Below are 27079 nucleotides of genomic sequence, written 5' to 3'. Positions count from 1 at the left end.
GAAAGAATGGCTGCTGTGAAACTTCTCTTCTGATTTCCAGACTACTTTTCAGCCCTGTATGTCTTACAGCACCAATCTCAGTACAGCATTTGTCTGCCAAATTCTGGGTGTCTATGCAGACCCCAGACACTACCTCCAGACACCACTGTTCTTCTTCCAGAGTGCATACTCACTTTCCTTGAGGCAAATTATTCAATTTTCTCCTTAACCCACAGCCCAATTTACTCAAATTCTTATTTTCCTTTAACCTCTTGACTGTTATTCCCTTATTTACTTACAAAAATTATGGTAGCCTTTCTCAACTCCCAGTCTGTTATAGTATAGATATGAAGATTGAAGATTTATCACATGCACACACTCAACCATCATTTAGGCTCATTTTGCTTCTTAACATTCTACTAGCCTTTTGATGCAGGTGGCTCCCACTGGAAATTATTCCTCTTCAGCCTGAATAACTACAGTTTCAAATAACATTTTAATCACTCAATTGTGATTATATTATAAAACTGCCCAGGAAACTGTTTATATGTCCTTACTGTAGTTGTAAATGGTCATTTTATTACACTCTCAGAAAGCACCTTCCATTTTTAATGATAGTTGTCTTGTGTAACATTATAATTCTTACAGAAAAATTAAGGAAAACTATTCCTTTAACTCTGTCTGTCTGTAGTTCTGTATTTTTTCATGTCAATTTTCCATTCATCACATTACTAATATTAGCCAGTGAGAAAGCCCTTTACTGATGCCGATGAACAGAATAAATTTTAACATTACATTAAATTTAATGGAACAGTACAAGACCAAAAAGTGCACCCCCAATTTTGGTTTAGACATTGCCAGTAGAAGAGGACACAGTGCACAAAGGAAGCATGTTCTCATAGTTCATTGTACAGCCTATCTCTGCTCTGAGAATAGTTTGGATCTAAGAGCAATGAAATGGCTAATTCCTGTTTACACTGTAGCTTTTGACTTCTCCAGTGAAACAAATTTTGTGGAGAGCAAAAGCACTGTTTATAACTTCTATTGCACTATAAGAAATAAATGGTGCAGCTTTACTCCCAACTGGGATGCAATTGCTCACACGAGTAGTCCCATTGATCTCAAAGTGTGAGTTATTGCTTTGCAAGAGTAGTGAAAAAAAACTCCCAACCTGTAAGTGGTGATTAATAGCAAGAAAGAGCTTTCAATTTAGACAGAAAACAGAATGAATAAATACTAAAAAATTAGTCATTGCAATTTTATCAAGAGCTTAGAAAATAAAGAGAAGATCGACAAGTGACCTGACAAGCAAAAAAGTTATGGGTGAACAACTAAATTTCTTATTCTTGTAGGTTTAAAAAAACCCAAAACATTATGTCACAGAAGTACTTTTGACTTTAAAATCATAATACAGAAATTAAATTTAGGTAAAATGCTTTAAAAATCATTTATTAATAGCAAATTGTGGCATAACAACACTCTTATTACTTGAAATCAGTGGGGACTCTTTATGAAAGCCAAAAAAACAACATAGGAGGCTATGCAATGTTCGTTGTATCATGCATGGACTACTTTGGACTTCAAGTGTAATTGCTTTTCTTACTAGTTCATCTCGTCTGAACTGCTGTAACGCACCTGGACTCAACTACCCAGGATGGGAATTATTCGTGTTTCAGGATGTCATGGGATTTTGTGCCTAGACTGAAATGGATAAATGGCATTGAGATAATCTAGAAATGCTGTTGTAATATCTCAAGCAATTGTTTTCATTATTTCAGTGATGTGCCAGTGATTCAGAGGGCTTACACAGAGTAGCTGTGTGATATTTTTCATGTGTTTATGTTTTCTCTTTCTAGTTAATAGCAGCACTTCCAGCCTGATACACTTTTATCTGATATTGTCTTCCCCTATGTCTAATAAAAAAGTGACTTGCCTATGCAGCTTGTGTAGCTTATTTAGAGTAAGCATGACCATGTAACCCTTTTTATTTAACTGAGACAATTTTAGTCTATGAAAATAATTTTATGATTTTTTATATTTGAATTTAATCTGCTTTTTTATGTTTTACACAAATAAAATATTCCAGGAGAATATTTGCATTAGCTGAGATGAAATCAGTCCTGCACCTTTGTACCATAATAAAAGGGTTTTGGATCTATTTTTTTTTGAGCTTCCTTCTACTGTTATGCGTAGCCACAGCCATGTTCCCCCTGAATTGTCTCAGATTATCATTAGTTGGGCTAGAGCATAGATTTACAGCACATGAATACTACCCATTTAAAATGTGGTAGCACATGTGACACATACCATGAGTGAGAATATGGACTTCAATAGGCAGCATAGAAAAGGCATCACAAGATAAAAACAGTCTTTGCCGTGCCGTGCAGCCTTAAGAGCACAACACACTTAAATCCTATCCTCAGCAATAAATGTTCACTTTCTCTCTGTTTCTCTTTCTATCACAGTCCTCCCACTTTTCCCTCTGAAAGAACATTATTGGCTCTTGTGGGCTACCTGAATTAAAACCTTTCCATATCCAGCTGCAGCTGGGTTCTTCACAGTATGCCTGTCTATCCTGTCATAGGCAGATTTACTCTCCCCCTGTGTTTCCACAGTACTACCATTCTTTACTACCATTCTTTAACTGTGACTATATGGTAAAATGGCTTTTTAATGTTTTTTTTTTCCTTATAACCAATGATGGTAATGATTCATCAGTTGTAACTAAGGTGTTTTCTTTTCTTTTTTGAATGGTTGGGATGAGGTCTTTATTTATTGTTCACTTTAATCTTGTTGTTTCCTTTTAGTATAATTCACAGAATAACACGATGGTTAAGGCTGGAAAAGACCACTGGAAGTTTTCTAGCCCTGCCTCTCTGGCCAAGCAGAGTTCCCTAGAGCATGTTACTCAGGACTGTGTCCAGATGGCTTTTGAATATCTCCACTGAGAGAGACTGTTGCATTAAGTTTATAGAAATTTAGCAGAAAATAAAGTCCCATGTATTCCAGCAGGTCCCCAGAGATCAGAGGAGCTGAATGTGGCCTGGTTTAATTCCTGATTATACCCAATTCACCACTATAAATCTGGTCATGTTCAAAGGACCTTGTGCGAGTACAGATGCACAAATAATGCAATTTTTCAATCAGGTCTGACCACATTCAATAAGAAGTTGAACAGTTCAGATTCATGCTGAATACAGTTTGTTGAAAAAATAGGAAAACAGGTTCAGGATTGCCCATGATAAAAATCACTAACTACAGTGCTACACATGTTGTGACAGGAATTGTAGCAAGACATATCTAAGAGTGAGATAATTATACATATATATGTAAATAAATATTCCCAGGTGTTCTTCAAAACAGTTGGAGGTGTGAAGTTCCCTGAAGGCTTCAGGAGAAGTTGTTGGGCGAAGAGGAGAGACATAGTCCATCAGCTGATTCCAAGCAGACAGAAATGCTTTTCCTCTCCAACCCCTTCTGTCCCAAAGCTCAACTCTTATATATTAATTTTGGTCCATCCCAGTAGGATGAAATAACTGAATATTCTAGATCACTAGGTTTAGTGATTTTAGTCATAAATTAATTACAGGTCCCATATTCTCCCTCGTTTGCATCCTGAGAATGAATAAGTTAATATGTCAATGGGACTTAATGAGGTTCTTAGTTACTTTTGGTGAGAATTTATAGTTGATAAGATGTACAACAAACACTTTGGTCTTTCCTCATGCAGAGAAGCAGCAGTAAAGGCCGTCTGACCTTCCCTGGAGATTCTTGGTGTGCTTCTTTTTTTCCTTAAGAAACCAGATTTTAGCAAGGATTTTTTAGCACAGCACAGGGAGTGACTCTAATGGCTGGTACAGGTGTATGGGTGCTCTTCTGTGCCTCACTGAAACAACATTTCGTTTTGAGGCTTCTGCTTCACCCCAGACACCATTCACTTGTCAGCCCTTGCTCAAGCAGGTACAAGATCAGCAACGGGCTCAGCTCAGGTTTTTCTCAACCTACCTCAACAATTCTTCACTGTCTTAAAGCAACACTGTACAATTGTGATAATTCATGACAGAGAGTTCACAACCCTTCTGGGCAATCTGTTCCAGTGCTCTGTCACATGCACAGGGAAGTTCTTCATATTCAGGTGGAACTTCCTGCGCATCAGTTTCTGCCTGCATGTGCCTCTTGTTCTACTGCTTGGTACCACCAAGAAGAGTCTGGCTCCCTCCTCTTTGCAGAATCACAGAATCACAGATTAGTTTGGGTTGGAAGGAACCTCTGGAGATCATCTAGTCCAACCCCTCTGCCAAGACCGGGTCAGCTTAAGCAGATTACATAGGAGCATGTCCAAGTTAGTTTTAAAAGTCTCCAAAAAGGGAGATTCCACAATCTGCCTAGGCAGTCTGTTCCACTGTTCTTTCACCCTCAATGTAAAGTTCTTCCTGATGTTTGGGTGGAACTTTTTGTATTTTAGTTTATGGACCTTGCTCCTTGTCCTATCACTGGGCACCGCTGAAAAGAGTCTGGCACCCTCCACTTGACAAACATCTTTGTGATATTTATATGTATTGATGAAGTCCCCTCTCAGTCTGCTCTTCTCTAGACTAAATGCACCCAGTTCCCTCAGTCTGGTGTGACACCCTTCCTTCAGATACTTCCAGTTATGGTTCCTTCCCAGCTGTCTCTTGTTGAGGCTGAACAGGCACAGTTCCCCCACTGGTTCCTCATAAAACAGATGTTCCAGTCCTTTGATCATCTTCACAGCCCTCCACTGGACCAACTCCAGGAACCTCATGTCTCTCTTGGACCAAAGAGCCCAGAACTGGACAGATGACTCCAGATGTGGCCTCACCAGGGCTGAGCAGAGGAGCAGGATCACTTCCCTTGCTGGCAACAATCTTTTTCCCAATGTACCCCAGGACACCTTTGTCTCTCTTGGCCACAAGAAGGCTCATGGACCACTTGTTGTCCACCAGAACCCCATGTCTTTCTGTGCCAAGCTGCTTTCCAGCACATGCCTTCACCTAGCCTGTGTTACTTTACAGAATTATTCTACCCCAGGTTCAGGACCCTGCAATTTCCTTTGTTTAAGTTCAGATGGTTGAGTTCTGCCCATCTCTCCCCCCAGCTTTGTGTCATCAACCAACTTGCTAAGGAGCAAACCATATAAAGCATATATTCAGTTCAGGAACTGAAGAAAATAGTCAGGTACAACAGGAATAACATACAAGGAGGGATGATGTAAGGAGAAGCTTATAGAGAGTGAGAGGGCATGGGTAAAGTTTCAGCAAGCTGATCTGGAAAATTCTTTCTTGTCCTCGTTGGAGCAGAGTTATGTTCATGACTTCTACATGAACTTGTGCAAATGGTGACATTCAAGTTGAGTGAACATATGCCTCTGGTCAGATGTATAGGAGTGTGAAATTCTGTAAGGTTGATCTGTTTTCAGCTTCATTCTGTTCCTTACAATACAATTGCTGCTCTGGGGGAATTCTCTGGAGACAGAGATATTTTTGCTTTGCTTGCTAACAACTGCGCAAATGCAGGAGGAGAAATGTTCCTAGACTTTGCAGGATATGACAGAGAGAAGACAGCACTGAAAGAAGCATGGAAAGAAGCAGGATGTCAGGTAGAAGAGAGGGATTACTGAAAGTAACAAGGATCAGTGACACGTCTCACAACTAACTGAAATGCAAGATTCCTTGGAAACAGGGAACTGTTAATGTTTTGTGCTAAGTTAAAAAGCTAAAGGCAGTAGCAAGGATTTGTCAGAAAGAACATAATAGGCCAGGAAGACTTATATCAAAGTCAATACTTTTTTAATTTGTCCAACATAGCCACTCTGCATTTTCCCTTTGTAGGAAATTATGAGTCTTGATTTTTATTATACTTCTTTTGGAAAGATATCAGACCAGAATACATATGTGCATAAGCCTCAAAACTGGAACCAAATTGAGATCTATTACACAAATATCAACAGTTGGTTTAATTTTTTTCCTTTTGTTTATTTTCAGATTTTCTATTAAGCAGTCTAATCCATTGTAACACAGTTCATGTTCTAGCAACATGGATTTAAAACATGATTGAACAAAACAAATCTATACAATTAAAATAATGTCTGTAAAATAAAATTACCAAAAATGTTTCATAGAAGGATCACAAAACACTTTTTAGAGGAGATATTTCAATTTAGAAATTGTCTCTAAGGAGTCTGGCGATTCAAGCCAAAGTGGAAGTTTTCAACATTTTCTTGTTAACAAAAGTAATATTGTAACTATGGTAACAAAAAATACACACACAAAAAGGTATCTTGTCACTATTCCTGATGAAATATGTATGTATAGATATGAAATATCTCCTGAATCCACGATAATTTCTTAATTTTTGTTTGCATTCAAGTCTGCCATTTAGCATCCATTTCAAATGGTCATTTATTTCTAAAAGTTCTTCTCTTAAAAAATTCTGTGCACAGTGTTGTCTTCAATACTTAATTCCAAACAGTGCATGAGATAAAATAGAACCATTACATTTGCAACAAAAGAAAAACTTTTGAAAACTTACATATTATTCACATATTCATTATGGTTACCATGCATATATTCAGTGATATGTTCTCAAAAAAGAGATTAACATTTTTTCTGATTTCAAGCATTCCAGATTCCACTGTGCTTGGTAATTTATCTTTTTTTTCTGTTGTGGAGAGGAGGTGGAATTTTTTCTTTTGTTTCTGGTTTGTTTTGGGTTCTTTTTCTTCTGTGTGTATGAAACCAATGAACAAAGAACAACTGTTACACCACCTACATTTTTATTCATGAACAGAGAGCATTGAAGCAGACTTACGTGGAACAAGAAAAACTTTCTTCATTATTCTGGTGAAACTATTTGTGTCCCACGGGAACTTGGTGAGTTTTTGCCACCTAGTTCTAAGCTACTCCATTCAAATGACCTTTACTCTCTGCTGAGTGACTTCTCATAAGTCATTAGTCTATTTTTTACTTTAACAGGTAAAAATCCCTGAGTTTAAGAATTCCTTAATTCTAATAATGTATCACAAACTACAGAGAGATTTCAGTTTGTGCTGGGAAAACCTGCCTAGATTCCTGGCTTTGGGCGAGTGACTCAACGGCATCCTATTTTTAATATATAGTTGACCAAAATATCTCAACTAAAGATTGCTCAGGGGAATATATCTCTGTTGAGAACACATCTCCTGGATCATGGATATAATCTGTGTGAAACTTAGGCTAACCTTTCCACTTTGGTTTGTAATCTGTACTTATATGCAGGCTTCTAGGTACTGCTTACTGTTCTGTCTTTGTCTTTTGAGCTCATACTATTTAGAACTTGGTGTCTTCACAGCAATTGTATGTGGTATCTCTGAGTGACACTTCCATCCGCAGAGAAGGAGAAATAGCAGAAGGAAGTCAGGGAGGGAGTATCTCTGGAGATTGTGAGAGAAGTCAGAGAAATCATCTCTTCTCTGCCCATCTGTTCATCAGCTAGGGCTCAAGAGTATAGCTTTGTCACACTGCAGGCTTGCAGTGTTGGGATCCACAAGGCATTTGGAGAAAATGTAGATGAAGAGACGTTATTCTAAGAATAAATTTAAAGCAATGTGGAAGCAGTGAGGAATGATTGAACATTACTGAAGAAATATCAGCAGGAAAAAAAAAAGTCTGCACTCATTATTCTGATAAAGACTTTTTAGAGAATAGTTTTTTAAAGAAAAAGAGGATTTTTTTTAGAAATTCCGGTAATATTAGTCAAAGTTGGATATGTTTTCCACTGCAGTAAAACACTACAGAAAAATAAGCAAAGTGATTATGGGAAACAATTCAGGTGCCTGAAAAATACAGGCAATTGTAGTGGCAGCAGATAATTGTACTTGAGAAACTTAAAATGTTCCTGTGGAGTGTGGATCATAATTTGATTGAATTGTGCCATTACAAGTGCAGGGCCATGTTTAGTACTATTGAAATGAAAATCGTGATTTTTTAGTTTTAAAATCATTGTTATAAAGAACCTATCCATAGTTGCATATATTTTCTATTAATATATATATGAGACAGAGAGGGAGAGAGAGACAGCAGATGATAACTGTGATCTTGACACTAGGATTAGGCAAGCCACAACAGATTTCAAAGAAACATACTATCAGGACACGAAAATTTACTATTTATACTTGAGAAGATCATAATGAAGGAGAAGCTAGAAGCTTCCTGTTTGCCTGATAGAGCTGACGTCACCCATCTCCAAGACAGATCTGCTGCTGGTCAAGACCAAGCTCATCAGTGACAATAGTAACGCCTCTGTGTCATCACATTTAAGGAAAACAGGGTTATTGTGCAAAAGCAAATGGTAGCCAGAGAAGAGAGTTAGAAAACTTAAAACAACTCTGCAGACACCAAGGTCATTGAAGAAGGAGGGGGAGGAGGTGCTCCAGATTCTGGAGCAAAGGTTTCTCTCCAGCTTGAGTGAAGACCATGGTCAGACAGGCTGTCCCACTGCAGCCCATGAAGGTCCACAGTGGAGCAGAGATCCTCCTGCAGCCCATAGAGAACCCTGCACTGGAGCAAGTGGGTGCCTAAAGGAGACTGTGAACGCGGCAGAAGCCCATGCAAGAGTAGGCTCCTGGCAGGACCTGTGGAACCATGAAGAGAAGAGCTCACACCAGAGTAGGTTTTCTGACAAGACTTTTGATCTCGGGGAGACACACGCTGGAGCAGTTCGTGAACAACTGTAGCCTGTGGGAAGTATTCACATTGCTGAATTTTGTGGAAGACTGTCTCTGGTGGGAGGGACCCAACATTAGAGTGAAATGACTGACCTCAAACACCATTCCTGTCCCCCTGCACCATAGTAGGAAAGGAGCTAGAGAATGAGGAATAAAGTTAAGCCCAGGAAAGTGGTCATGCAGTTGCAGACATGGCCAAAAGTACCCTGGGCAGTATTTACAGGGACACAGCCAGGACATCAAGGGGAAGGATTAAACCCCTCTGCTAAACATTCATGAGATCCTATCTAGATTCTTTGTCCAAATTTTAAGCTCCCTCAGTACAGGCAAAATAACGAACAAATGCTGGACCATGTCCAGCAGAAAGCTTCCAAACCGGATGGGATATGTGAGCATCTCTGTGAGAAGGGGCTGAGGGACCTGGGTTTGTTCAGCCTGGAGGAGACATCACAGATCCACAATTTTGAAAGGCAGCAGGAACAAATCCTCTGTCTCCTGACATCTGATAGCTCATTTATGCACAGAATTACTGTATCGGCTTACATAATATAACAGTTGAGAAATATTGTGGATAACACATGGTATTGTGTTTTTTATTGGCTGGTTCTGTCCTGTTGATACTGTTCTTTGCTTCTTAAGAACTGGTTTTTATAGACCTACTCACCTCATTAATGCCCTTCTTGCTCCAGCAACAGCAGCTGCCCAGAGGTGCACTGGCAATGCAGACGCAGCCTCCAGACAGGCTCCTCATGCTCAGGAAAGCAGCAGCTGAGTGCTTCTGTACCCCCATCTGGTCCTCTACCTAACTCTGCTGCCAGAAGGCTGCAAGCCTTTTACATGTGAAGGGTCACAAGTTTAGTTATTAAAATAATTAAGTTCATTAGACCAAGACATTGATTTATCACTATTAACTGGTTCATCTAACCAAGTAGTTCTGTGACTAAAATCCTCAATATATGTAAACATTCATACACATGGATACATTTCTTAGTATCCAAAATATTTATTTTATATTTAGTATTAAAGTGTTTTAAGCAGCAAACAAAATGTGTATAACTTACATGACAATATTTCTTAGTCAGAGTGCCTGTTTCATTATCTAAGGAAGACATACCTAAAGGAAGCATTCTATTATTTTTGCAGCACATTCTGGTTTAGCAACTCTACCAAATGACAAGCCTAAATAATTGATTATTACCTGTAAAATACTGGGAAACAATTTTTTCCTCCTATTTCCCAAATGAGAGTTATTCCAGCTTGTTACCTAATTTCTAGTCTAGAATCTATAAAAGCACCTGTCCTTTCTTTTTCAGTTACTGTATCATGGTGTCATCAGCTATTTCAACACTGTTTTATCCTAACAGAATTCCTTCTATTTCTGCCTTCTGTTGTTCAGTCTACTGGATATATGAGCATGAACATTAAAAAAACCACCAAACAAGCAAACCCCCACTTTTGTAAGTGCTTTTGATTTTAGAATTGTATTAACCATTCATTAATTACACAAATGAAGTATTGAATGGTGTGATCCAAAAACAAGATAAATAAAAAGGAGTTCTGTGACTCTTTTTTTTATTTGGTTGCTATCTGGTTAGTTGTGCATCTTTTTCAGCTCCTCTGATTGTTGGATTGCTGATAGCACAGACTGCTTGTTATGGCCAAAAATCAATCCTTTTCAAACTTCCACAGTTTTTCAGACATGTCTTCTGTTACTCACAAAAAACTCACTGCAAAACCTGTGTCTAGTAAAAATTGTGTATGAGTAACATGTTAGATTGACAGTTACTGGGTAAAGTTATTGGAAAACAACACAAAACAAATGACTGCAATTATCAGCTACTGGACACATTTGTGTCAATAAATTAGTTTCAAACTGCTGTCTGGAATGACTAAATGAATAATGAATTATCACCTCTTTCAAAGCTCTGTACCTGGTACTTCATTCATATATCATTCAAATCTTTGACCTCTTTCTTCAATTTTTTTCAGTATGCCTGTTCCTGTTTAACCAACAAAATTAACCTCTAGTCTTCCTTTATTGTTCTGCCATACCTCTACATCTTTCCATATATTTTTCAGACTCCCTACATCCATGAAAATGTTTCCTTTTTTCAAATTAATATCTTCCTTGGTTTCAATTGCATTTGTTTGTCCTCAGAGATTTTAAGAATTAAAAAGGTAAAGAACATGTAATTTCTCTGCAGGATTACTTGATTTGATCGATTGATTTGTAAGACCCCTTGCATCATTATTCTTTTTTCCATTTGTTTATTATGTATGCTGACAAGCATATTATTATGCTCATCTGTTCTTCAGAGTTTTTCTCCCTTGTTCCACAATGGCCATTTCAAGGAAAAAACAGAAATGTCAATTAAATCCTTTCTAGTCAAGTTTGATCTCAAGTTTTGAATTCTTGGTAGCTTAAAATCTCAAGTTTATAAAAAATGTTTCTGTTTATAATCTCTTTTGGATTTTTCTGTACCTTTAATTATTGCACTGCTAAAATGTCTGATTCTCACAGAATCTATTCCTCTTTATGTTAACATTTTTCCTATTGTTAACATTCAGAGCTCTGTTGCAATCAACGAGACCTACATTCTGTGACTTGATAGTAGATACATTATCATTACAGGAATGCTTGTGAAGTAGGGTGCAGCATTTTTTCATTTCTTCCTTCACTTATTTTATTTGTATTTCATCAATGTAAACACATTTCAAATCTCAGAAGGTAATTTCTTAATATTTATTTCATTACTAGCAACTTTTCCCTTTTCTCCTTCTCTTTCACACCGGTTAGAATTTCTGCTACTTTGGTTTGTTCACAGTCCTGACATAAGTTCTTATATAAAAGTTTGTACTTTTAAACACCCAGATCTCTTAGTCATGTTAGAACCTCATGCCTTCTTTTCCGGAAGTGTACCAAAAAGACTTATTCTGATAATATAATTTCAAGTGAAATGCAAGGTGAATATACTATTTAGTACAAAAAGTTTTGTTCTTCCACATGCCCCAAAAGTTATATTATATGAATATACTATTTAGTACACAAATTTTTTTCCTCCACATGCCCCTATTTTACTGACTTGAAAACATTAACTGACTACAGTTCTGACTTACATAGGGGTGTGGAGTAATTGCTCTAGTCTCCTCTAATCTCACTCAGATTTATGCCTCAGCTTCCTAGAAAACAACAAAACATTTAAAAGATATTCAAAAATACAGTTTTTTGAGTACTTTTCTACCAATTTAGATAGGAATGGAAATTTCTCTTCTCTCTAAAAATATATTTATTCTTCTATTTCTTTTCCTTAGGTTTATAATATTTTTTAGGAAAAGAATAATTCTGGAAACAGTCACTTGACTATAAGAACAAATAACCCAGAAATTTGAGTGAACAAAATAATATTTTAGGGTTTTTTTGTATCTATAGCAGAGACAGTCTACATAACTAGTCTTAGAACACAATGTTTTGTTGTAATCTTTTCTTAGCAGGAAAATATGAATCATACTGTGGATTAATAGGGTCAAATGCTGTCCAAAATTTAAAATTACAGTGTCTGCAGAAACACCGAAACATAGACTGGATTGTGTTGGAAGGCACCTTAGAGAACATCTAGTTCCCAACCCCCCACCACGAGCAGGGACACCATCCATTAGACTGAGGTTGCTCAAAGTCCTGTTCAACCTGGCCTGGAACTCTTCCAGGGTTGAGGCATCCACAACTTCTCTGGACATCCTGCTCCACTGTCTCAACATCCTTACAGTAAAGAGTTTTTTCCTAATATTCAACCTAAACCTACCTTCCTTCACTTACAGCCCTTGTAAGTGAAGCCCTTGTAAGCCCTTCCTATCAATACAAGCCCTTGTAAATAGGTCCTCTTCAGCCTTAAAAAACAGCAGGAGGTTTCCCTGCCAGAGAATACTAAGCATTTTCACCTCCAATGCCTCTTGGAGATGCAAAACACAAGTTTGTTATCCTGCCTCAGATCCTTCCTTGAAATTCCTCACTGTGGCAATGCCTTCAAAATCATTTAGTACAGTCAGGTAGAGGCAAGTTGAGGACATTTTTTAGTGAATTGTGTGAAGAATATTTGTTTCACAGTCTTTTCTGTGATCTCTCTATATCAAGCTTTCTAAGTGCTTGTATCATCAATCTCTGGCAGGTTGTCACAAAAGGAACTGTGAGATATTAGTAATAGTTGGGGTCATTTTTGCTTCATAGTTGGACCTTTTCTCACCTGATAATGTTCCAAGACATACAAATATGTTTTTAGTACATTGTAGTGACAAGACAATATGTAACTCTGTGATAATAGTAATAATAACAACAGAACATTAGAATTTTAATATCACAAATTAAAATCTAACAGAAATTCTGCAAAGTATATGTATGCTTAGCTGAGCACGGGCACCAGATTTGCAAAAACAATACAGTTTATTTGCTACTGTAATGATTAAATAGACATAAGTCAGTTATGCTAAGTTTTAAGACTTTATATGGAGACTGAAAATTATAATCTACTAGCAGTTTTAAAAGCCAATACATCTTGACTGTCCCTTAAGATGATTTACTGACAAGGATTATGAGGTTTTTAACAGCCAAAAAGGCAACTTGAAGCTCAAATCATATTTCCCTTTCACTGTTAATATCACATTTACACCATACTATCATATTCTCTCTGCTGATTACAGTTGATTGTGATCTCAGGGAATAAAGAGGGGCCATAGCAGCATTCAGAGTAAATTTAACTTTCTAGTAGACCAGGAGTCTGTCTCGCCTTGACAGAATTGAATAATTTCACACTGTTTAAATGTCAGGATTACCCTTGGAAGAAGAGTAGCTGCTATCACCACTGATGGACTAAATAGGCTTGCTAAGATTTAGACAATCCTTACTCTTCCCAGAGAGAACAGCACACTTTTATACTAATGTAATTTCATTTTTCTGCTAAACACTGGAGACAAAATTTCTTCTCAAAATCCTTTCAAAGTACAGCTGTAGCTATATCTTTCAGGAAGCTGTATTTTGACTTGTTAGGGTTCTCAGAGGAAAACAAGATCAATAACTTGTCACAGCAAGAAAGGGTTTACTGTCTGCAGGGTGTTGCAATATAACATTCTGGATGAGGAAAAAATGGGAAAAAAAGCCCAAAACCACAATTCTGAGTTTGTCTCTTGCATTTGGACAGGTTGATATTAAGCTAGTTAAACAGTTTATTTTTGCAATAATTTAACACTGATTATTAGTTTTAAGTGCAATTTTGCAACAACACCTTTATGGTTGGGGCTACTTTGTAAACACAATGTGTAAAAATCCTGCTGCTTTTGATTTGACTCTGTGTGGTGCATAAGCACAAAGAGGCAGCTCCTGAAAAAGCTGCTATGACTACAAAGGAAGCAACTGAAAGTGATGATAAGATAAAGCTTTATTAGAAATTTCTTAAATAATGCCTTCAACTTTAACCTGACTTTCCCCCTTCTCTATTTCATTGTAGGATGATGAATCTCTTACATTAGGCAACAATGAATATGTAATTCTTTAACATTTGAATAAACAAGCAGCATATTGACCTTGGACTTGTATACTTTATTAAGGAATTGAGTAATTAATTCTATTTTTTTTGGCAATTTATGTTCGAAATGCAAGACATGTCAAGTTTAATGGCACATTCTACTGATAGGGATTGAAAGCAAATGTCTTCAACTTTTAATTTATTAATCTGTACAATTACAAATTATTGCATCATTTTACATTAGTGTTTGTATGGAATGGAGAAGAACTATCAAATTAATTTGTGTTTGCCTCTGGAGTACGTCACCTTTCTAGTCACATATCCTTGAAATGAACAGATATAGCTATAGCATAAAAGTTCAGAAAATTCAAGAGGCCTGGTTTGAACCTGAATATGGAAAGTCAGAGAAGAACTATCACAATAAGTGGTCATCATGTGAGGAATATCAGAATCACAAGACAATTTAAGTTAGGAGGGCTCTGCAAGTAATTTAGTCCAACCTCCCCATTGAACTAGGTCCTGTTAGAGCTCTTTCTTAGGTTGTTGTCCAGTTTAGTTTTGTATACATCTCACAGGCTCTGTGGACATCTTTGCCAGTGTTTAACCGGTCTCATAGAGAAAAAATTTCTTTTATATTTTTAAGAGGAATTTCTCATATTTCATCTCAGAATCCTATGTCTTCTTTGTGAATCTACTTTGAAAGGTTACCTCTGGATAACACCAGTTTCACCTCTCTGTTGAGAGGGGGACAGTAGGTTAGATTAGCCTTGTCTGTTTGAGTCATTAATATTTTCAACAAGAAAAATTAGTTCACTTTTCTGGGCAGCCTATCCCACGGTTCAATTGTTGTCAGAGTTAAGGTCTTTTTGTTCTTACATACACAGATGGAGTTCTTCCTGAAACGAGTTTTCTTTTGCTCATCATATTGCTATACATCTTCAAGAAGATTCTGTTTCAATTTTTCTACACTGTTCCCATAGGTTTCCCTCATTAGAGTCCCTCTAGTCTTGTCTTGTCTCCAGGATGAAGGAACCAACTCTCTCAGGCTTTGCTCCAGGCTTTACTTTACTCTAGAACAAAACAATCTCATTGGTCATTTGTTGGGCTCACTCCAGTATGTTGATGTACTTTTGTAGTGGTAAGCCCAGACTTGGACACAAAAGTCTAGATGAGATCTCCCAAGTGTCAGATAGAGGTGAGACCACATAAATACACACACACACATCACAGTACGCAGTCAGGTTTCTTTGCAGCCAGGGCACTTTGCTGACTGCTGTATCTATGTCTATTTATAAAGGTGTATCTATATCTGTGGACATATATTTGTGTCTGCTACATGGATAAAAGTCCAGAGCGTGCTTTCAGCAATTTCATGGAGGAACCATATATAGCAAGAGATAGTGAGAGAGATAGATGATATCAATAATTGTATATGTAGATGTCTTCATAAATAGATAGATCCATGTGATATAAAGACACTGAAGTATCTCTATATTGACCTATTATTGACTCTTGAGGACAACAGATCCTAGTAAATGTCTGAAACTTGGACATAGAATTGTTGATCATAACTCCTGGAGCCTGAAAATGTCCATATCTCAATGCCTTATCATGTCCATATCTCATCTCATTTTACACAAAACCATACCAAAAGACTTGCTGAAGTCAAAGTAAATGACATCCACTGATGTCCTGTTGACTACAGATCCTGTCATTTTACAATAGGAGACAATCAGGTTGGCCATGTTAGGTAGCTCTCGTTAAATCCCTTCTGTCTAGCTCCCAGGCACATTTTGCTCTTCATTTACTTAGAAATAAATTCAAAGAGGATTTTGATGGACAGACTTCACAGGGACTGATGTGAGGCCAACAAATGACATTTCCTTGGTCCTTCTCCTCTTCTTCAAGATAGATGTGACTTTTCCAGTCACCAGAAACATTCCCCAGTCACCACGGCCTTTAAAAGCTGATAGCAGTCTCATGGTGGCATCACTCAAATAAAGAACAGAGAAAACACTAACATCTAGCACTTATTTTGTAAGTGGAAATGAACAGATTGAGGGCAGCCCTTCAAAGAAAGGCTTGAGGGTACTGGTAGATGTGGGGTTGGACTTGAGCCAAAAAAGTGCACTTGCAGTCCAGAAAGCCAATTGTATCCTTGGCTGCACCAAAAGGAGTGTGGAGAAGAAGGTGGCTTTGCCCCTCTACCCTGCTCTGATGAGATCCCATCTGGAGTGCTGCATCCAGCACTGGGTCCTCAGCACGGGAAGGACGTGGACCTGTTGGAGCAAATCCAGAGGAGGGGAGATGATAGATAGGATGGAGTACCTCTAAGAAATGGCTGAGACACTTGAGGTTGTTCAGCCTGGACAAGAGAACGCTCAAGAGAGACTTTTTTCAGGGCCTTTCAATATTTAAAGGAGACCTACAAGAAAGATGAGGGCAAACCTTGTAGCAAGGCCTGTTGAGTTTGGACAAGGGGTAATGGTTTTAAACTAATGAAGGGTTGATTTAGATTAGATATATAGAAGAAATTTTTACGTAAGGAAGAAGTAATGATGATGGTAAAACACTGGAACAGATTTCCCAGGGAGGTGCTAGATGCATGTAGTAAGACTGTAATACACTTTTGCACATTAATATTTGATGGGAATGCTCTTCCTAATGCAACCTAATGCAGGATACTGTTGGTCTTCCCTACCATGAAGGCACACTGATTGGTTTTGGATTTTGGATTTTGGTTTTGTTTTTTTTTCTTTCATATTGTTTTGCCTTTTTTTCAGAAGGAAAAAAGATACCATGAGCATATGGTTGATTTACTGTTCATTAGGGCTCCCAGGTCTTTTTTTGAAAAGCTACTGTCCAGCTAGCCCATCCCCAGAGTTTACTGCCACATAAGATTATTTCTTCCCAAGTTCAGGTCTTGACATGCTGCTTTGCAGAAGTTTGTTAGATTTGAGTTATCTCATTTCTCCAGCTCGTCAAGGACTTTTTGGTACTGATTATAAACCTTTGAGCCTCACAATTTAGCTAATTTTCAATTCACTTTCCTGTTCAATTATCTGTTCCATACCTCATCAATTTGTCAATGAGGATGTTATGGGAGATTGTTGAAAGTCATACTAAAATCAAGAAAAAAATGTCTGCTGTTCTTTCATTATATACCAAGCCAGTTACCTAATTACAGAAGGCTCTCAGGTTGGTTAACCATGATTTACCCTTCATAAATTTTTGCTGACTTCTCCAGTGAACTTCCTATCCTTCATATATCTGGAAATGGTCACCAGGAATATTTTCTCCCTCTTATTCCCAGGGATTGAATGATCAGCTCCCAGGATTTTCTGTCTTAACCCTCTTTGAAGATACCAGTGACATGTTCTTTTTTCCAGTTTTCACCTAAGACAGTATCTTTATGCCCGTTGTAGATCACCTGGCCACTTTAACATGCGTCATACTCTTTATATTTGACTTGTCAGCAGCAAATTGCTCAAATGTGCAGACTCCAAGATGGACCATTCTTGAGCTTGGAGGAGATGACCCTTAAAAATCAACCAACTCTTCTGGCCTCCTTTTCTCTCTAGAATCATATCCCATGGGATTCTTTAAGCTGATCTCTGAAAAGACCAAAATCTTTTAAGTCCACCGTTGTGATACTGCTTTTTACCTTGTTCTTCCCTCTCTGGATTCTGACTCCACTAGTCCGTGATCACTGCTGCCAAGGTCCGTGCAGCTCTCAGCCTATACATTCTGAGCATTTCTTTGTTTGTGAGTATTGTATTCAGTAGAGCATCTCCCCTCTTCATCTTTATCACCTGTGTTAGGGAGGCGCCAACAATACATGTCAGAAACCTCCTGTGTTACTGCTGCCTTGTTGTGTTGTCCTTCCAGCATGTACTGGGGAGATCCAAGTCCTCCATGAGAACTGGATCTTACTACTGTGAGACTTCTTCCAACTGTATAAAGAAGGTCTTATTTACTTCTTCCCAATCAAGCAGTCTGTAGCAGACACCCACAACAGTATTGTGCATATTACATATTAACTTTATGGATCAAATCCTGTATATTTCAGGTTCCATTAATAATAAGCCTTTGCAGAAGGATTTTTCAGATTTGATACCACTAAAACTGAGCACCATATTGCACCATATAAAGAGTTGCTCTAATGTCATCAATGTCACTGCTGATAGACCAGATGCTGACTCTTCATTTCTTCATGAGAAAATGAAATAAAATAATAATAATCTACAAGTAATAATGGAAGCACTCTGATGTATATTGTAATTGCATGTTCTGTTCAGTAAAATTTTATTTAAGCTAATTTTCCAGAACCTTACTTTTTATAATTGACACTCCTCTCCTACAGAATCTAATTAGATTCCATGTCACTCAGTAAAATTGGAAACTTCATTCAAATGTAAATCACACTAGTTTAGGAATGTACAACCTGAATAATCAGATGCATGCAATAGGAGGGTTTTTTTTAAGGCAAACAACTATGTGATTTGAAACTATGTAATCTGAATGAAAAATTTCAATGTGTTTTATAGTTGACTTCACATAAATGAAGATGTTGCAATTTTTATTCCGTATGCTTCAGAACATAAGTTTCATTTTCAAGTTTTTTTACTGGTTACACAAAAAATTCCAACTCCTTACAGAGTGCTGCTTTTTGTCTCACTGTAAATTTATTTGACTATGACTTGTGAAATGAGTAGGAGAAAATTCTTATTTACAACCTACAATGTATATTAGAATTTATACTAATTATCTAAACTGAACAAAAGAATTTCAGAACAGGCATAGCTTCTATCTGTAACAGACACCCAAACCAGATTGCCTGTAAATAATTTAGCACCAGATTTCCTGTGATCTTCCTATATACTGGGTGAATTAGTCTCCTTTACTTACTTCATTTAGGGCATGAATGTAAACCCCTCAAAAAAACCCAAAAAAAAACAAAAAAACAAAGCCCACATCACTGGACAGAAAAAAAGCTTGTCAAATATAATTGGAGATAGATGCTGAAGTCTCAATAACATGACAGGTCAGCACCACACAGGAGGTTTATGACGGGTGATCAGGGAAACTGCAACTACAGAGCAGGAATATGGAGGAAGATGACAGATGTAGAAGAAACACTGTTTTCACCTCACTTTCTACCGCCTTAACTAACAACATGGCTCTAGGCAGTCTCTGAAAAACAGTAACTTGGATTGAACAGCATCAGACGCCCATAAATATGATTATTCTTCTTCTATCACATTGCATTGATAACTTTTGTGATCTGCGCTGCTTCCTTTGAGATTCCTGGACATAATGAAGAAACAACGACATGTTTACATAGAATATTAGTATTTAATATACTCGGTATATTAAATACTAGTACTTGCATAAGTAAAGCATAAAGTGGTGTTTTGAAAACTAGATGCTCAATTATATACTGTGTGCTGGAAAAGTGCATTTTATCATGTAATTACTTTCTTTTAGTTTTGTAGAATTTCACAGTCTCATCCTTTGCCTTCCCTCACCACTGATATCTTTATTAGTTTTATTGTCACTATGTCAGAAAAAAACAAAAAAAAAAACTAAAAAAATAACTAACCCAACTTAATTTTTATTAGTGATAAAAATTGGCTCACTGACACAAAAAAGATTGGGGTTTTTTTGTTCATTTATGATTGACTACCTTAAAAGAAAAATACTTCAACCAAATATTCAGCCAGTCAAGTGTATTGCTTTTCTAATAGATAAACTTAAAAAAAAAGAAAAAAAAAGAAAAATTCAGATCTTTTAAATAAGATAATTTTTTTAAGCTTCCTGAGGAACCTAGTCATTCAAGTTCCTTAGACATTTTGGAAGTCTTAGACCAAGAAAACATATAAGAACTCCTCCACTGCTAGGGACTATTATTGTTTCTCCAGTGTATTTGTTATTCCAGATAGTTTTTTGCCAATCATGAAAGTTCAAAAATAATGTTTTATAGACATTTAAGTACACATATAGAGTATGAATGATAGACCCAATGTAGAGGCTTAGTAAGGTGTCTTCTGATTTCATGGTCTTCATTGGACTGCTCAGCTACTGCTGTTTTTATTGTGGATTCTAAAACTTTTTCTTCATCCTAAAAATGCGAAATTACGCACATTCAAGCATTATTCCGGATGCAATAATTTAGCTATATTTTTAAAATCTCCCCCTGAAGAAAGGCGGCCTTTTTCTTCTAAACATCCAAACTAGCTACATTCTTCTTGGTTCTCATTGGGACTTTATTAATTATTTGCAGATAAATATAGATCACACATTACTGTGTTCAGAGTTAGAAATACCTGGACAAAGTTTGAAATTAAATGTAAAGAATAATCTTAAGATTGATGTGCTTGCTATCCTCAGCAACATTATGACAGGAATTGAACTTTGATGAGCCTTGTTAGCCCCTTCCAACTCATGATATTTTATGATTCTATTATTTTATTCAGGTATTTCACAAGCTAATGTAAGTTTGATCCTTGCCTTTATTCAAACGGAAGGTAAGTATTGGGTTTATAAATTATTTTTATTTTTTTATACATTATGCATTATTATTTGCCTATCATAGAGGTGAGCTTAACAACAAAAGCAAAAGCAAAGTTTCCAGAAGCTTCATGTCTAACTTTCCAAGAATTCCTGGCACAAGGGTGCTCAAAAAGGAAGACAACTCTCTTAATATGTAGTACAGCTATTGCAGAGGAGTGAAAAAGACCAATGGAAAGAACTGCAGGATTCTACTGTTCTTGTGTTGATTTATTATATTGTCTCATAAAACAGCATCACATCAAAAAGAGGAGAAAAATTGTAGTTGTGCAGGTAGTCAGTACAGTTCTTAGGGCAAATGTTCAAGTGTCATAAAGAAAAAAGCCTTTATGGAAGAGTTGAAAAATTTCAGCACAATTCAGGCTGGAAGGAAACTCAGGAGGTCTCTAGTGTAACCCAAAACAGGGTCAGCTGTGGGGTCAGACTCTGTTGCTCAGGGATTTATAGTCTACAGATGGAGACTGCACACACTTTTCGGGCAACATGCTTCACAACTTGACTGACTTGGCGTGAAAATGTTTTTCCTAACACACTCTTTAAAACTACCCTGCTTCAGTTTAAACCAATTGTTTTTTGTTTTCACAGCACACAGCACTGAGAACTGGGGGTCCACCATTTTGTGATCCCCTGCCACTGGAGGCTGGGTGGGTTGTTTGGAAATGTCTCTCCTCCAGTCTTAAAAATGCCCAGGCCCCTTCCTGAAGAGCTGCTCCCAGATAGGCAGGACACGCCACCAGTGTCACAGACAGCACACAGCTTTGCAATTTTTGTATGTTGGCAGAGATAGGGGTTTCTGTCTGCCAATTCCTCTAGCATGTCTAGGTCCTTCTGAATGACAGCTCCGCTATTGAGTGTGTTGATTGCACATCTGCACTCCCACAATTTGACATTAGTTCCAAGCTTGATAAGAGAGAACTCCATCATTTCCTCCAGACTCATGCAATACTCCACTTTTGCTGGCTTCCAGTATGTGGCCCTTTTGCCCACCTCTGTAACTTGTTTTCCATGCATTTAATTTTCCACCCCTCTAGGCCATAAAGTTCCATTATAGGTAGAAGAATAACATGAGAGTTGGTGACAAAAGCCTTGCTAAAGCTGAGGTAAATTATATTTACCCATCCATAGAACAAGTAATTTCATCACTGAAGGCAATCAGGAATCGGACAGGGATGACTCAATCCTGGTACTTCTGTGCTGATTGTTCCCAGACTCCTACTTCACCTTCTGTGCCAAGAAATGTGTTTCCAGAGGTCTGACTCAAAGATTTCCCAAGGGACTGACGCAAGGCTTGCTTGAGCTTCAATCTTTGAAGTGAGTGCAACACTTCTTCCTGTTGCTGTGGACCTCCCCTGATCTCCACAGTTCCTCAAAGAAAACAGAGAACAGCAATTCAAGGACAACTGTCTGAGCACAAAGGCCTGGGAAATTTTGTTGGTGAAGTCTGAGCTAAGGAAGATACTGGATACAAAACATCAGTCTTTGCTTTGTCTTCTGTGCCTGAACCACCGAGCCAATTAAACAAGAGGCATACATTTTCTTAGTTCAGCCTTCTAATACTAATGTCCAATAGAAAGTCCTTTTACTGTTTTTGACATCTTTTGCAAAAAAAACTCAGAAAACCTCTGTGTGCAAATCTTCAGCTTCATTCTTCCTTGTTAGGTAAAGCCAAGGCTGCCATTGATTACCATATCCCCAAACAGCTGCTTTCTAGTGACTAGCACAGTCCCCTGTGTGTCATCCTGAGTTGGCTCAAGTGTCTGGATCAAGAAACTGTTTCTCACACCCTCTAGAAATATCCTTGACTGCTCCCTTCCCACCATGTTGCTATGCTAGCAGATGTCATGGAGGTTCAAGATCCTCACGAACATGAGCTGGTGATCCCAAGATATCTTCAGGCAATTTAAAGAATGCTTTGGCCTAAACTGTGGTCTGTAACATATCCCTACCATGCTGTTACACTCACTGACCTCTTCTTGTATCCTGATCCATGAGTTCTCAGCTAGATCACTGTCTACCATGTGGAAATATATCACACATTTTAGGTTTCTGCACACATAGCACAATCCACTTATTTTGTCTTCCCTGAATATTTTGCACCTGTCTCTAACTTTACTTAGGCTGTGTGATCTACCTAACTATATCTCAGTTCTTCCAAAAACCTCATAGATGTTTTGGACTACATACAAATATTTATTTCCTCTTGATACTTCCTCATGTACAGACATTTGTGCACATACACTTGAAACTGATAATCTTTTGCCATGTTTCTTCCTTCATGAGGTGTCTCTTGTTGTCAAAAAAAGAAAAATTAAATGCTTATTAAGATTTGTTGTTTCTTTAGCCTACGTGTTTTCAGTAATTTGCAGAACAAAGTACTAGCTGTTTTACATCTTTCTTCCATGCATAAATATGTGCCTACAGGCTTCGAATGTCTATTTCTGAAAACAGTCATCAAACAAAAGCAAGATTGAAAGAAAACAGAAAATGCTAAAAGAATTACCCATGTGTTGGAATTTTTGATTGGAACCTTACATCTTGTGTAGTCTGAAAATGTATGAAACTACATGCCCAAAGGAATCAAAATGTATAGCTTCCATTTGGCTCCAGTGGATATTTCTACTGGTTAAACAGGAGCCAAATTCTGTGTGTCTACTTGCTTTGTCTATGTTTATCTTCCCATCTGGATTGACAGAGTGAAAGAGTGACAGAACACGCTGTGGAGAAAAAGAAACAGATTGGAAACACTTTGAACATGAGAAGAGTTTTGCTCCTGCTGAGCATTACTCCCTTGAAGCTAAAGGGCTCTGTTCAGTCACACACTGGGTCTTTGTGAACAACCAACACTCAGCTCCCGTGGAGCCCAAGTCTGGGCAAGCAGCTTGAAGTTTTTCTGCATTACTCTTGTACAACTCAGATCTGAGAATATTCCTTTTACAATAAACTGATTAATACTATGGAAGAGAAAATGTTCACAGGGTTGTTTACACAGACTATGTAATCTATCCAGCTGGAGCATTGAATTCAAATGAATACAGTTAGGAGAAGCTCCACAAATCTTTAGTATGTACAGTAGCAGTACAAAGACAGACAGTTGATTCTGAACTTAGCATCTTATGTTTTATTTTACAGTATATCTCTGACAAGGTATTTTTACACTAGAAAGGTGTGTAACTTCACAGTTCTCCAGAAATTTTCAAGCTAAAAATTATTTTATTGCCTTTTTTTTTTCTTTGAGTTACCTTATCACAGGTATTACTGGCTTCATTGGTGCTCCTACCTGTACCAGCCTTCTCTAATCACTGTCACATATAATAACTTGGGACACCTTGCACTCAGTGGACTGGAATGCTATAGTTCACAGAGAATGAAGATAGGTTAAGTATTTTAACATGCATTTTCTCTCTTCTGCTTCTACTAATCTTTGAATTATTATGCAAACTCAATATTTTATTGATAATTAGGAGCTGGAAATGAAAATTGGATTTACATTTAATGCCTACATAAAGAGAGATTAAATTAAAAAGTACTGGGGTCACCTTGTCTGATTGTTTAATGTGCAAAGACCTGAGGTTTCAGGCCTTATTACACACAGAATGTGTTGCAAGATCAGATCACATTAAAGATTGAAGGAAGTACAATTCCATGAAGACATAACCTGTTCAGTCTATTCTTCTTTGGCAATTCTTCAGTAAGGATGGCAAATATTTGGTTCTGAGGCAGATAAGAATATTACTCAGGTAGAAATTATTACAGTGTGGATTTGAATGCGGAGGAGATTTCAATACTTAATAAGGAGTGACAGTGCTGGGGAGACACAATCAGTGAACTGAAGACAACTAGAAGACTTTCACATCTCATAGTAGGGAAGTAGAGCATAAATGTAAAACAATTGCAGTGCTGGGGTGGGTGTCTTTTAAAAACATTTTGGTGTATTGATTTACTTACTTTAATTGTTTTATTAACAATTCATATAATATTTTCTAACCTATAAACTGCATTCATTCACAAGAAAAAAGGCAACCTCAGTTCTGCCTGTCAAATATGCAGATCCATTATTCATTTGATTTAGTTTTAAGACAAACAGACCATTTACCATTTGTTTAATATTACTGTTTTTGTTGCAACTGTGTGCTTTAAAAGCTAGGTGGAAAAAAGGTTAATAGTGTTTGGTGAAAAATGAATACTGGACAATTTTTTTGCACAATATAATTACTTTGCTTGTATATATTATAATCCTTTCTGGATTTCTCAGAAGAAGTTGGCATTCCTTATATTTAATGTACTACTATTTTAATGTATATAGAAATTATCACTCTTTGCCTGCAACATTTACTAAGTCAAGAGGCAAAGGTGGAAAAAAATAAGAAAAGGAGTGTGTGTGTGGTGTTATACCTGTTACCATGGGAAAAAGTTATGGCTGCTACTGTGCTGGGTTCCTGTGGGAGACTGCCTTTTTTTCTTCTAGCTCACTGCATAGCTTTTGGACTTGACAACCCTGTCTCAGGTCTTAATCTATCTCAGTTGAATCTTTGTCACAGATTAAGATCTGCATAGCACATTTGGTCACACACAGAAACCATGCAGTACCACAGGATTTCCATGTTCCCTGTTAGAAAGTGGGAAACATGTCACGTTTCTAAACCTACCCAGAGCTCAATTTACCTGTTACTGACTTACCTAGAAATCCTACCAACCATAACTAATGTAGGACTGACACAACTGGTAAAATTGGATTTTCAGACAGAATGGCATTAACTGGAACTGTTTCCTGAAGATAAGTATTCAACTTGACCCTTTTGGTAATGGAGAAATTGTTGGTAGGAAAGGCAAAAAGAATTGGCAAAAACATATTGCAGTAGCAGAATGTAAATATATTCCTTGCTTCTGAGGATGCCACCTGTGTTTGGGTCCCTATATATATTTACATTTTTTAGCCAATTACTTTATAATTTAACAATTCCGAAGAAGTCCTGACATCACAAGTAAAAATATCATTCTTCCTCTTCTGAGAGAGTATAGCAACAACTGGACAAAATGATTTTGTTCTAAATTTTTCTTTTCTTTCATCATTTTCAAGAATTCCAATTCCTCACTTTACAAAATACGGGGCAGGAGAAAGTGTCCAGGTCTCTCACCATTTCTGCCAAGTTATTGGAGTATTCTTACCAATGATCAAGGAGGAAGGTCAGACTCCCCTTGGGCTGAACTGGGGCAAACTCCTAGATATCAGCTTCTTAAATGAGACTGTTATACAGGCTCTGGAGGCTTATTCTATCTTGAAAGTATGTGTAACTTCTGTGATTTATTAAGAAAATTGCTGCTGCTGTGAATTGCACAGCTTTTCACTACTGCCTGGTGGCAGGAAATTTTGATAGAGAAACACTTATCCTGAGGAATTCTGAGGGATTTTGAAAGAAAATTGCTAAATGTTTCAACTACATGAGATCAGCCTTTCTAATTACTCAGAGAAGTGTATGATAAGACTAACTGGGAATATTAATAATTGATAATTACAGTATATGAAAGGGAGCATGGGACTATTCTTCTTGTTTGGATGTTTTAATTTACCTAGTATGTAGAGTGCAAAAGTCTATGAGAGCTTTTTTGGTGTTTTTTTCTTTTCCTCATCTTTGACTGAACAGTGTAAACACTGTGATTTTGAGTGTGTATAAGTCACATAATCATAGAATATTCTGAGTTTGAAGGGACCCAAAAAGATCACTGAGTTCAACTAAAGTAAATGGCGCATACAGGGATTGAACCCACGACCTGGCATTTTAAGCACCATGCTTTCAATATCAAATTATCTCTCAAAGGAGATAATAGGTGAAGATTAAATATGAAGTTAAAAATTTAAGAATCTTAACCATGATAAGCTTACTATGATCCTTGCTTTGAATTAGCACAGAAGGCAATCATATTTTATTGTCTTATTAAATATATGTCTTGTACTTTTTCCTTTTCTTAATATGACTTCACCATATCTAACATTTTGTCAAAAAAACCCAAAAAATCAATGGTGTACAGTGTTTTGGGAAAGCAAAATGTCTGTGGGGAAAGGAAAGACGGTGATAATCATTAAATACTAGCAGAAAAACACTTCCAAGGTTAAGGAAGAAGAAGCAAAATGAGAAGTTCAACTTCTCACCATCTAAAGATGGAAGAAGAGGTACAGAAACCAGAACCGTATTAAATCAAATTCCCAAGATAGGAAGGAACTGAGAGGTGGGGGTTCCTCACTGAATCTCCCATTCTGCTCTCCTAGAGAAAATGAATCTGGAAAGACAGATGA

This window comes from Molothrus ater, chromosome 1 (assembly GCF_012460135.2).
Source record: "Molothrus ater isolate BHLD 08-10-18 breed brown headed cowbird chromosome 1, BPBGC_Mater_1.1, whole genome shotgun sequence".
Taxonomy (NCBI): Eukaryota; Metazoa; Chordata; class Aves; order Passeriformes; family Icteridae; genus Molothrus; species Molothrus ater.
This window is presented reverse-complemented; position numbering follows the sequence as displayed.